The sequence below is a fragment of the Odontomachus brunneus genome, unplaced genomic scaffold (genome assembly GCF_010583005.1).
Source record: "Odontomachus brunneus isolate Ranch 3 - 2012 unplaced genomic scaffold, Obru_v1 Obru_scaffold_256, whole genome shotgun sequence".
Taxonomy (NCBI): domain Eukaryota; kingdom Metazoa; phylum Arthropoda; class Insecta; order Hymenoptera; family Formicidae; genus Odontomachus; species Odontomachus brunneus.
Window position 1 is genome coordinate 38,001 of NW_022639706.1, and position 10,481 is coordinate 48,481.

Below are 10,481 nucleotides of genomic sequence, written 5' to 3' on the forward strand. Positions count from 1 at the left end.
GTGCGCGATCCGATACTACCACACGAAGATCTATGTCGCGAACGAAGACGCGCCGTGTACGTGAGTGCATTCATATTAATGTCGTGCAAACGCCATGCAAATTACTACGGAATCCAATCTCTTTTTGAATTCCTGCGCACGATACCTCCCGTCGATTCCCAGGCCTAATATGCGCGAACGTACGGAATGCCGTCGATACCGGTGTCGCGCGATTCGTAATGCACGAACGCGGCACGCGATCAGCGATGCAAAAATACCCGAGAGCAAATCGCTCACCGTTAGCTCAGACGAATGTAAATCGTGGCAGGATGCGCAATAAGATGCTCCCAAGCGATCAGAATTTCGAAAAGCATAAATAGATCGATGACTCGTAGATACGATATTTGCACTCACGGAAAAAAATAATTTGCTGCAGCAGCAAACTACATACGGACAGTTCAATATAATTCGCTATGTTAGCTACTCCTTTTTTGCTGCAGGAGCTTATTTTTTGTTATGATAACAAGAAAATTTGCTCCTACAGCAAGAAAAGTGACTAACATAGCAAATTTATAACATAATTTACTGCTTTAGCTACTTTTTTTGTTGCAGGAGCAGATATTTCTTATTATCATAGCAAAAAAATTGGCTCCTGCAGCAAAGAAAAAGTGGCTAATATAGCAAATTATGTTTAGCTGTCCATATGTAGCAAATCTTTTTTTCCGTGCTATGTTAAATAGTTTACGTCTCAAAGAAACGTTAACTCCTGCGATTAGAGATCGACAAAGTATACGTGAAAGATAGCCATGAAGAAAGTAGGAGTGATTATTTAATATCGTAGTAACCGTTCGCTTTTAATAGCGGCAAAAGTATTCCCAATTAGAAATTTATCCCATGATTCCAGTCAGATTGATTCCAATCAGTTACCTGGTTTGTATAAAGTGATGTTATCGAATCCTAATCACTAATAAGGTTCTAATTATTAATAAGGTTCTAATTATCAGGACATAACTTATCTTGTTCATTAACATCATAGGATAAATTTCTGGTTAGATTGATTGACGTTTGGATGATTTCGGAAGGTTGAAACAAGTTAACAAAAGTCAGTAAAACAAAGTTAAAACAACATCCTTGAGACATACGCGTCCCAACGATATCTCAACTACAATGTATGAAAAGTTGAATCGCATGAATAAGCCTCCACAACTCGAGATTTACGTTTCATAATTTTCCTCAATCGTGAGGCGAATCGTCGCGTCTTGGCAAGCAAATCGGGAGCTGACTTCGATAGGAATTCATCGCGCGTACTTGCAAGTGTCATTCGGGTAACAAGCGTCGCGTAAAGTGACACCTGCTCTCGTTGGCATTCGTAAACGTCGAATGTACACACGCGGGATCGTATAATCTATAAATACGGTATCCCGACACCGCAAAGACACTCGCGTCGTATATTTAGCTGTACCGCTGCGCTGCGACAATGCACTTTCACTTATAGAGAGCTGCGGTTCCCTAAACAAGTAATTGGACTGTATATTCTGTATATAACAACGATATATTAAAATAAAATCATATGACGATTAAATATAAATTGTTATCTTGCGATCCATCGATACCATCAGCAGTATCATGACGAACAAATTTGCGAAAATTGCTCATGAAAACGTGTAACTACTCTCTTAAAGTGAATCAGTGAATAGTCACTGATATCAGTTATAAGTATAGCACTGAGCAGTTTCAGTGCTGTACTTTTAGCTGCAAATCAGTGTATATTTACTGCTTTCAATGGTATTTCACTGATTCACTTTAAGAGATTACCTGATGACATTGATCTCTATTTTACGCGTCATGATTCGTAAAATCGTACATGGAAAAAAAGAATTATTTAATTGGATTAACCTAGTGTCTAATGAAATATGAACGAACCAGAATTCCGATTGAAGTTATCAGAATTCTATTCAAGTAAAAATTTTGTTGATTTGAACAGAATTCTGGTAATTTCAATTTTGAATTTTTAGTCCGTTCATGTTTCACAGACATTTGGTTAATCCAACCGAACTCTGTTTCCCATGTGTAATTATCTTTGTGTAATGGTAATACATGTATGTGTGTGGTTGATATGACTTAAGTACATCAACTACATCAACGTAGTTGCATGATAATCCAACCATTTTCTCTTTCCGTGTATGTAATTAATAAATATCTTACAATATTGTACGTAACACGCTAATGGTGTAACAATTTCTTTTTTAATGTTAACAACGTCCCGCGATGATTTATCGTTCGCGCAAATGCGCATTGAGCGCCGGCGTAATGCCTCTCTCAGATCCGCGCGACCCAATCCGGTGGCGAGACGCGATGAAAGTTCGAAGTAGGTAAACCAGCCTTCGAAATCCGACATCGTTGCGAAAACGGCCTTGATGCGACGAGAGTCACCCACGCTCGGATGAATTATTACTAAATACCTGACAAGGACAATAACGCGACGCCAGTGCCGCAGCAAATCCTTCCTCAGCCCCGTTTTCCCCAAAGTAACGATAGCACGATGGAAAAGTCTTAATTAAAAACGAGCCCGGTCGGAAGAGACGTGGGACGCACAAAAGGCGCAGAAACCTCTGACATTTTATTAATTGACACGTTCGCTACTAACGTCACATATGTGTGACGGCAAAATTTCTTTTTCCACGTTCACATTATCAAATTTCTTTTTCCACATTCACATTATCAAATTAATGTTATATAATCATGTAAGAAAAGGAAAAAAAATACGAGGCAAGCTGTAAGAATAGTCCTCTAAATAAATCGTGGTTTAGCGAACGTGTTAAAGAACTCAACCTACATCGAACTGTATCAGCCAACACGCAACACAAAAGGTGTCGTGTCGGTAACCGCGAACGTATCTGTTAACAGCGTCCCCTTATCAACGCTCCTTTTATCCGTCTTATTGATGTAGGCACTCGGACGAAGTACATTCGCGCGTGCGTATTTACCCGATATGAAGAAAGTATCGCGGCAATTTGTTCGCGCACCGAGATAAGGGATCTGCCAAATAAATGATCACGACGGTGAACGCGCGGTGAGCGTCGTAATGCGCCGTCTCGGCGGCGGGGAAGTCGCTGTCCTCTCCTCCGTTAAAGCGCCTTTCCTCTCACGTACACGTATATACCGGGTGTACGTGTGAGTGTGCATGTCGGTTCGCTTCGCTCGCCGCACGAATCGGTGCCGCCCTGGGTAATGGTTTCGAGCCGTCGATCAAGAGGCCGACGTTCACGCTCCGTTTCAGTGGGACGTCATATTTAAGTGCGTCGCGCTCCTTATGGGTCTCGCGATCGTGTCGCAATCGCGACCGCGTCGTCTCTCGTTAATATTGCCGTTCTCCTGAGAACGAAGTGGGACCATCTCGACAGGAGCATTAAGCCCATTCTACAATAGCCGTAAGAATATTCAGTGAGACGTAACCAGTAAGCGAATTAATCAATCACAGTCTATTATTCTTGGACTGTAAGAATCCCATTGGTCAATTAGCTTACGTTTGACTGCATACTCTTAGGCCCGATCTACAATAGATGGAGTAAGGAATAGGAGTAAGACGAAATGGAAATAATTTATTTCGCTTACTTCTTTACTCCAGTTCCTTACTTCAGCTCTTACTACTTAATTCAGGCTTACTCCATGTGATGTATACGGGCAAACTTTTATTGGAGTAAGGGAGTAAGCGAAATAATTATTTCTATTTCGTCTTATTCCTACTCCTTATTTCATCTATTGTAGATCGGACCTTACGATTATTGTAGAATGGATTTCAGAGCGCTTGGCGTTTCTAGGACGGCAGGAGGAGGTAAGGCCGGCGTTGCGCCGAAATAGACATTTGCCGCGAGTCGATTATTAAATGGGTAGCCTAGCCGTATCATGGGCAGCAGCACGCTGCCTAGTAATCGGAAAACGAAGACAATGGCCGTGCCACGCTGTGCCGCGGGTAAGGTTAATAGCCTCCACTACGGCGGCAGTGCACAAGTGTCTCCTGCGTACACGCAACCTTGTGCGCGACTGATGCACGCACGGAAGGAACACGCTGCGTCTGCAACGCAACGTCACGCATGAGATAAAGTATCATAACGACGATGGCGAGAGGTCGGCTTTCTTAAATGTCCGATTAGAGAGGTATTAAACGGGTATTTATTTCATTATACAGAGCAAGATATCCGTGTAACGTTATTATCCGCACGGAGAGAATATTATGGTTTCTTCCTTATAGAAATTCTGTTCGGTATTACTGAATTCGGTATACTGGTGTTTCCAGAACAGCGCTGGAACAGACCGTTAGTAAGGTCTACCTTAACCAAGAAATATGATAAATTCCTTTGAAAACATGGCAATCTTTTAACATTTCGGTTCCTTAAAATATAAGTACTTGTGAGATAATAGCCAATTACTACAGAATGTCAATCTATTCCTCGGCTACAAAATTCTAAAGTAATTTTTGCTACAGGATTCTCTCCGCACAGAATATCCTTCCATGCAACTTTGCCAGAAAGGGAAAACATCGCGCATTATTGCATGATTCTTTCGAGACCATCTTTGCCCAAGAGAAACTACCTTCTCTCTCCGTATATAAATTGTTCCATATAAAATTCCGTATAAAAAATGTTCCACAAGATAAGTAGTTTCACAAACGTAAGTAGAACGTTCGCATGCATTTGATCAGGTTTAATGAATTCTAAACTAGAACCAAATGTTAGCAAGCTCTGGCTAACTCGTACGATTCTATTTTCAGCGAATCGCCGCCGCTCGCTCGTCTTACTCGCCGTCCATTCTAAACTTGTAATTAGACGAAGAAAAAAAATATAAAGACAATTCGACGTCTAGCTGAAACCACGATGCAATCGAGTTACACGCTTCTCAGAAGCTAGGTCAAAGGTGGCTCGGCTCCGGCGCGCCGCGGCTTTCCGACGCGACACGTCATCGCCTGCCAGGCATCGAAGTCTCCGCTCTTCGCGCGACCACGCGACTTACGCGAACGCGCGCGCGACTAGTAACGGTGGCCGTCGTCGCCGCTGTTGCTGCTGCTGCACGACGACGACAAATAATTGATCGGCGCGAAAGGAAGCGAACGAGTTCACCGGCTTGGAAAAGCGGCAAGAACGGGACGGCGGTATTTCCTTCTCTCGATAGCGAGTCGATGCGAACCGGTCGGCCCGCCGAGCCGCACCGGTCATTTTCCCCAAGTTTTTGCCGGAGCGGCCAACGGTTCGCTCCGGCAAACGGGCCAACCAGGTCACCCCCTTCCGCGCCCTCCTCCATCTCTTTCGTCCCACTCGTCAGGTTCATTGCGAGCCCTCTCCCGATCGTCGCGATGAAGAAACGCCGAACACGATGACAATGCCAATGGCGACGCGTTCCGGCTTAATACGCCTCGCGGTGGGAATTTGCACGAACGCCGTTTCACGGCGATGAGTTCCGACAGGAATTCATTAATCGCTCAAACGAGGTGACCGGACCACTGACTTAACGGACAGCTTATTTTTAAATCGGGGACGCTGCCTATGGTGAGATATGGATTCGACGACCACCACCTGAATTTGAGCGAGAATTCCGTTTTAACCATGATTTAATTCAGATCTCTGCTTCAATTCAATCGACGACGCACGTAGCAACAATATAATATATACGTACACGTGTTGAGAGAACGAGCATTCATTAATCATCTGCGCGATTCTCGTATTCGAATAGCGTTTATTCGTTCAACAATATTAACGAATTTCAAAGTAGAAGTGACATCGACGACCCCGCACGATGAAGCTGTCCTCCTCAAAGTTCTCTTCGAGTATTGCACGCGTGAGAGAGAATTCGTGGCTTGGCATTAAAGTAGAAGACAGAATGGCAGAAACCAATCAGAACTCGCATTGGTCAGATGGTAGTTGACAGTTCTTGTTTTTCTACCAATGCAAGTTCTGATTGGTTTTCGCCTCTCTGTTTTCTGTTTTTCTGTCGAGGTGTGAATTCTTCCTATGACAAACGCGTCGTCCTGAAGGATGCCACGAGATCTATTCGTCTTTTCCACCGGCGGTATTCCCCAGAATACCAGCATTCCGGTGTGTTGGACCTCGGTTTGTGTGCCGCATTCCAATCTGCACCACCCAGACCGGTATTAATTACCTAAGTCGATAAGCCGAGAGACGACAAGTCACGGGCCGCTGTGCGACGTCGCATTACGGGACTTTTCTGGCCGCGTCGCGAGTAGAAAGGAGCTGTCGCGCGATTGCGCCGGCATAAAAGAGGGTATCTGGCGATTACGTGGACGTGGACGTTCGGATTAACCTCGCGGCCGGCTCGGCGGTAGCGCGCCGACACCAGCTGCGAGGCACTGAGAAATTACGCGAGCTCGTTGAGGAACGAGCGCCTCGCGAGCCTTGAAGCGGCGAACTTTTCATCTCGCCCGGTGCGTTCCCCATGCACTTTGACCCGTTGCGGTTCTCTCAGCGAGCACCGCGACATCACGTCCCTCCGCGGCGCATAAATCAAACCGCGTGTCACGCAGCTCTGAATGAGAACCGCGTCTAATTATTAATTATTGCGACAAATTTCTTTTCTTATGGTGAGAATGTTGATTGCAACGCGATTCCGCAAAGCGACTTACACGTCATCGTTGGAACGTATGAAGACAGTTACGGGAGGGTAATGGATTATATCAAATTGAAACTCGTTGAAGGCTCTGCAAATAAAACGCAAATTTAACTTGTGTTAATAGGAGTCGAGCGTTGCTATGATGCGTGAAATAAATAATAACATAAATTACAATGAGGGGTTTGGCTACTCTAGTCCTTCTCGAGAGAATACTGTACACTGAGAGGAAAAAATGGTTGATCTAATTAAAATTATTTTTAACTCCAAATTTTTTGGTTGCAGTAATATAAAAATGTTTTAATAACATACATATAAAGTTATTATCACTAACATATAATAGAACTTGATTTAAAAAATAATTTCCTTAATCATAACTTATTCAAATTGTTTTGCTATGTGTGACTGCAAATATTAAAATTATTTTTCTCTCAGTGTAAAAGCCGCCTAAGAGACTCAGACCAAGATCCATTGTGTCGTATATGATTATACGGTTACACGTATCAAACAATTTTCCCCATATACTATAACTTCAGTTGAGATAACACCAATTCTCGACTGCCCCGTTTACATTTTCACATTTGCACGCTCGTTTCCGGCGTTTGAACCCTGAACCCAAGTAAAGACACCGTCAATTTGATGTCGGAGCGGACATCAAACCGGCGGGACCATTGAGGTCTTCACGGGCCGACACGTGTGTCCCGTGCGTCACTTTTGGTGAGTGGGTTAGACACGAGGAGCAGCATATCGTGGCGTTCGACTGTTTGCACTCCTATTGACACACTTTACAAGCATGGCGTAACACACGGCGCGTCCAGGGACGCTCAACCCGACCGCGCTCTTTTCGGTGGGTCGCCGAGCAATCCGGCGAACGGGGACCGCGAAGCGACCGGGGTCCACCAGCTGGTAGCCGACGGTTGAGCTTCTCTGATTGACTAACGGTCACCGCTCATAGCCTGCGCTGAATCGCAACACGGTTTTATTTCGACTCGAGACCGTCCTCATCACCGTTGCAGTTATCGTCATCAATTCGCGGACGGAACGCCAAGCCAAGGTGGAGAACAACAAGGACGACCACATCAACGTATACCCTCCTATTGTATTCGCGAGATGGCGAAGACGCGTTCTCACACGGCCGTGGAAAGAAGACCGAAAGAACACGGCGGACATGACGACCCATTGTCGGCGTAACATCGGCCATTGTAATTGATACCCGTCATTTAGGAGCTGCGCAACGTACGTCGTCGCCCCGGAGCGACGCCCTTCATATACCGTCTCGCGTTGCGAAGTCGCAAGAAGACACAGTAATTTATTAACAAAGAGGCGAGTGGACTACAAAGAGATACACACATTCTTCTTCTGCTTGAATATTCCATAATTAAATTATCATTTCGCGCTGTATATGATGTGTAAAATGTCTTGCCAATTAAGATCAGAAAGTGTGCGAGAATTTCGCGAGAATTTCGCGAATGTTTTACTTATGGAACAAGTAATATTCGTGCTGTGTTACACATTCTGTGTGACAGCAGAAAATAAATACATTGAACGAATTAATCATGACTGTGATTATATAGTTGTAGAAAATCAGATCGCACCGCTATGACTGACAACTAAATTTTGAAGTCGATGACTCTTAGATGTTACAAGTGTGACACACTTCCTTCGTCCACTCGCCCCCTCGGCATGAAGAATCGTCGAGCTTTTGAATACATAATAACACGGAACTGCACTTCGTTCCTGTACACTTGGCGTATCGCTTAACGCACCAGGTGCTAAATTTGAAAGTGTGTAATTATGATCAAGCGCCCGCTTGTGGATCAGGATCAGCTGTGTATAAGCTGCAGTAGCGCGGTGAAAGGATCAGGATTTCCTCCCGAGCATTTGCATACTCGCTTGCACGGCCACGTTATACGCGGCGGTATATCCGAGCCTATCAGATTCGGTGAAATGGTGGAAAGGCGTTTCGAGCACATCGAGATCGCGGATTAACGTGCACACACAAACACACAGAGGGAAAATGGTTAATTTAACTAAAATTATAATTATTTTCGGCCCTGACCATATTTATATGTAGTGAAATAGTAGCAGTAATATTTATATAAGATCACTACATCATTAACATTATAGTAAAATCTAATGAAAAAATGATTTTTTTAATCATAATTTATAGTAATTATTTCTCTATGTGATCATAGTTACAAATCTTGTTCTCAGGGCAGAATGAAAAATTTGATAGAAATGCACACATATAACATGGAAAAAAAGTCTACTACAGCTGAATGTTTATTCAACAGGAAAATTCCTCTTTAAACTAAAAAAAAAGAAAATTGTATAAATGGTTTTTTGAAAATATATTTACTATTGTAACTAAAATGTTTACTATTATTGCTGCTATATCGGTTTTATAGCTAGATATGTGCCTACTGGCGATTATACTTTTATAGGTATCCATATGTTACAATAAGATTTAGTTACATACAAACTCTTATTACCGCAGCTAATGTTTTTTTCGCGTAAAAGTATCAAATTGAACATATACTTATCCAGAAAATATAAAGTTTCGAAGATAAAAATTTAATACAGAAATGAAGCTGAAAATGTGACGAAGTAGCTTTGAAGATTTTATTCTGCCTGCGTTGCGTGTACACTTCATGAAATTTCATCTTGTGTGCGCACGTGTATGTAAAGAAAACCTCGCGAAATATACACGCAATAGACAATAAAATCTCTCGAAATAACGACTTTCTATGCGATTTCACTCTGCGCATAATGTCACACGTGAAATTGCGAAACAAGAGATTTTGACATTGCGAAAGCAGAGAAAGAAAGAGAGAGACTCGTATAAAATACGAATTCCGCCTCACGATACGGAACACCGTCTACTTTCGGCTTTTGTCCGTCTACTAAATCGGCGATCTCGTGCACCGCGCGGCGGATTCGCGTGGGGCTCAACGCGACACGCGAGATTCGGCGCGGCGACGGCAGAGGCGAATTAACGGATGATATATTCGTAACCTGTTTCCATTTTCTCGCATGCTAACGGCACGCTGGTCGTCATGAATAACGATTTAACTCTCTAGAGAAGGAGGTGGAGCCGCACGTGGATCTCTACGAAAGTGGCGTAATCGTTTCTTCGAACATAATCGCGCTTGGAACGATATCGCATTTTCATTGCATCAAGGCTGTGTGCGCCGTTCGCAGCCCGTTAGCTTGCCACGCTTATCGCTCGGCTACGCACATCCAGGGAATTTCTCCAGCCCTCAATCAGACGAATTATGCTCGTATTGTTACTTAAAAAGGCCGTCACACTCTCACACTCAAATCTATCGCATCTCGAAGGAACTGATTATCTACGCGATGATATTAAATGCGCATCCTTATCGTGACTCGGAGGAGCGCGATGAAGAACCGACGTGGAATTTACATTCACTTCGCTCGAGACAATTAGGGAATCGCTCCTTCAAGAGGCTATATCAGCCAGTTAATATTTGAAGTACCGTTTCAGTGTGACTACTAGTCATTTCAAAGTGCCTATAGCAAATAAAGGAAGGCTCGGGATGTACGTGAAACGTGATGTACCTGTAGCATCCGCGAGGCCATTTCACGGTTCAAACATTTATACTTGGGATCTCTCGACGTCTGACGTTTAAAAGCCCGCGACTGGTTGCTTTTGCCGCCGACAATCAATTTTCCGACAGAACGCCTACAATACAGTGAACCGTTATCCTGGCGATATGCTAAAATTTACAAATATACGGCACATGACAGGAGGAACGATTTCGAGGACCGAACAGCCACCTGGATGAGGCGCTTCGCCGATAGGAAGGATTTGTCATGTTAGTCATGCGTCGACGCACGCCGTCGTGACTTGTTCGAGCGCCATC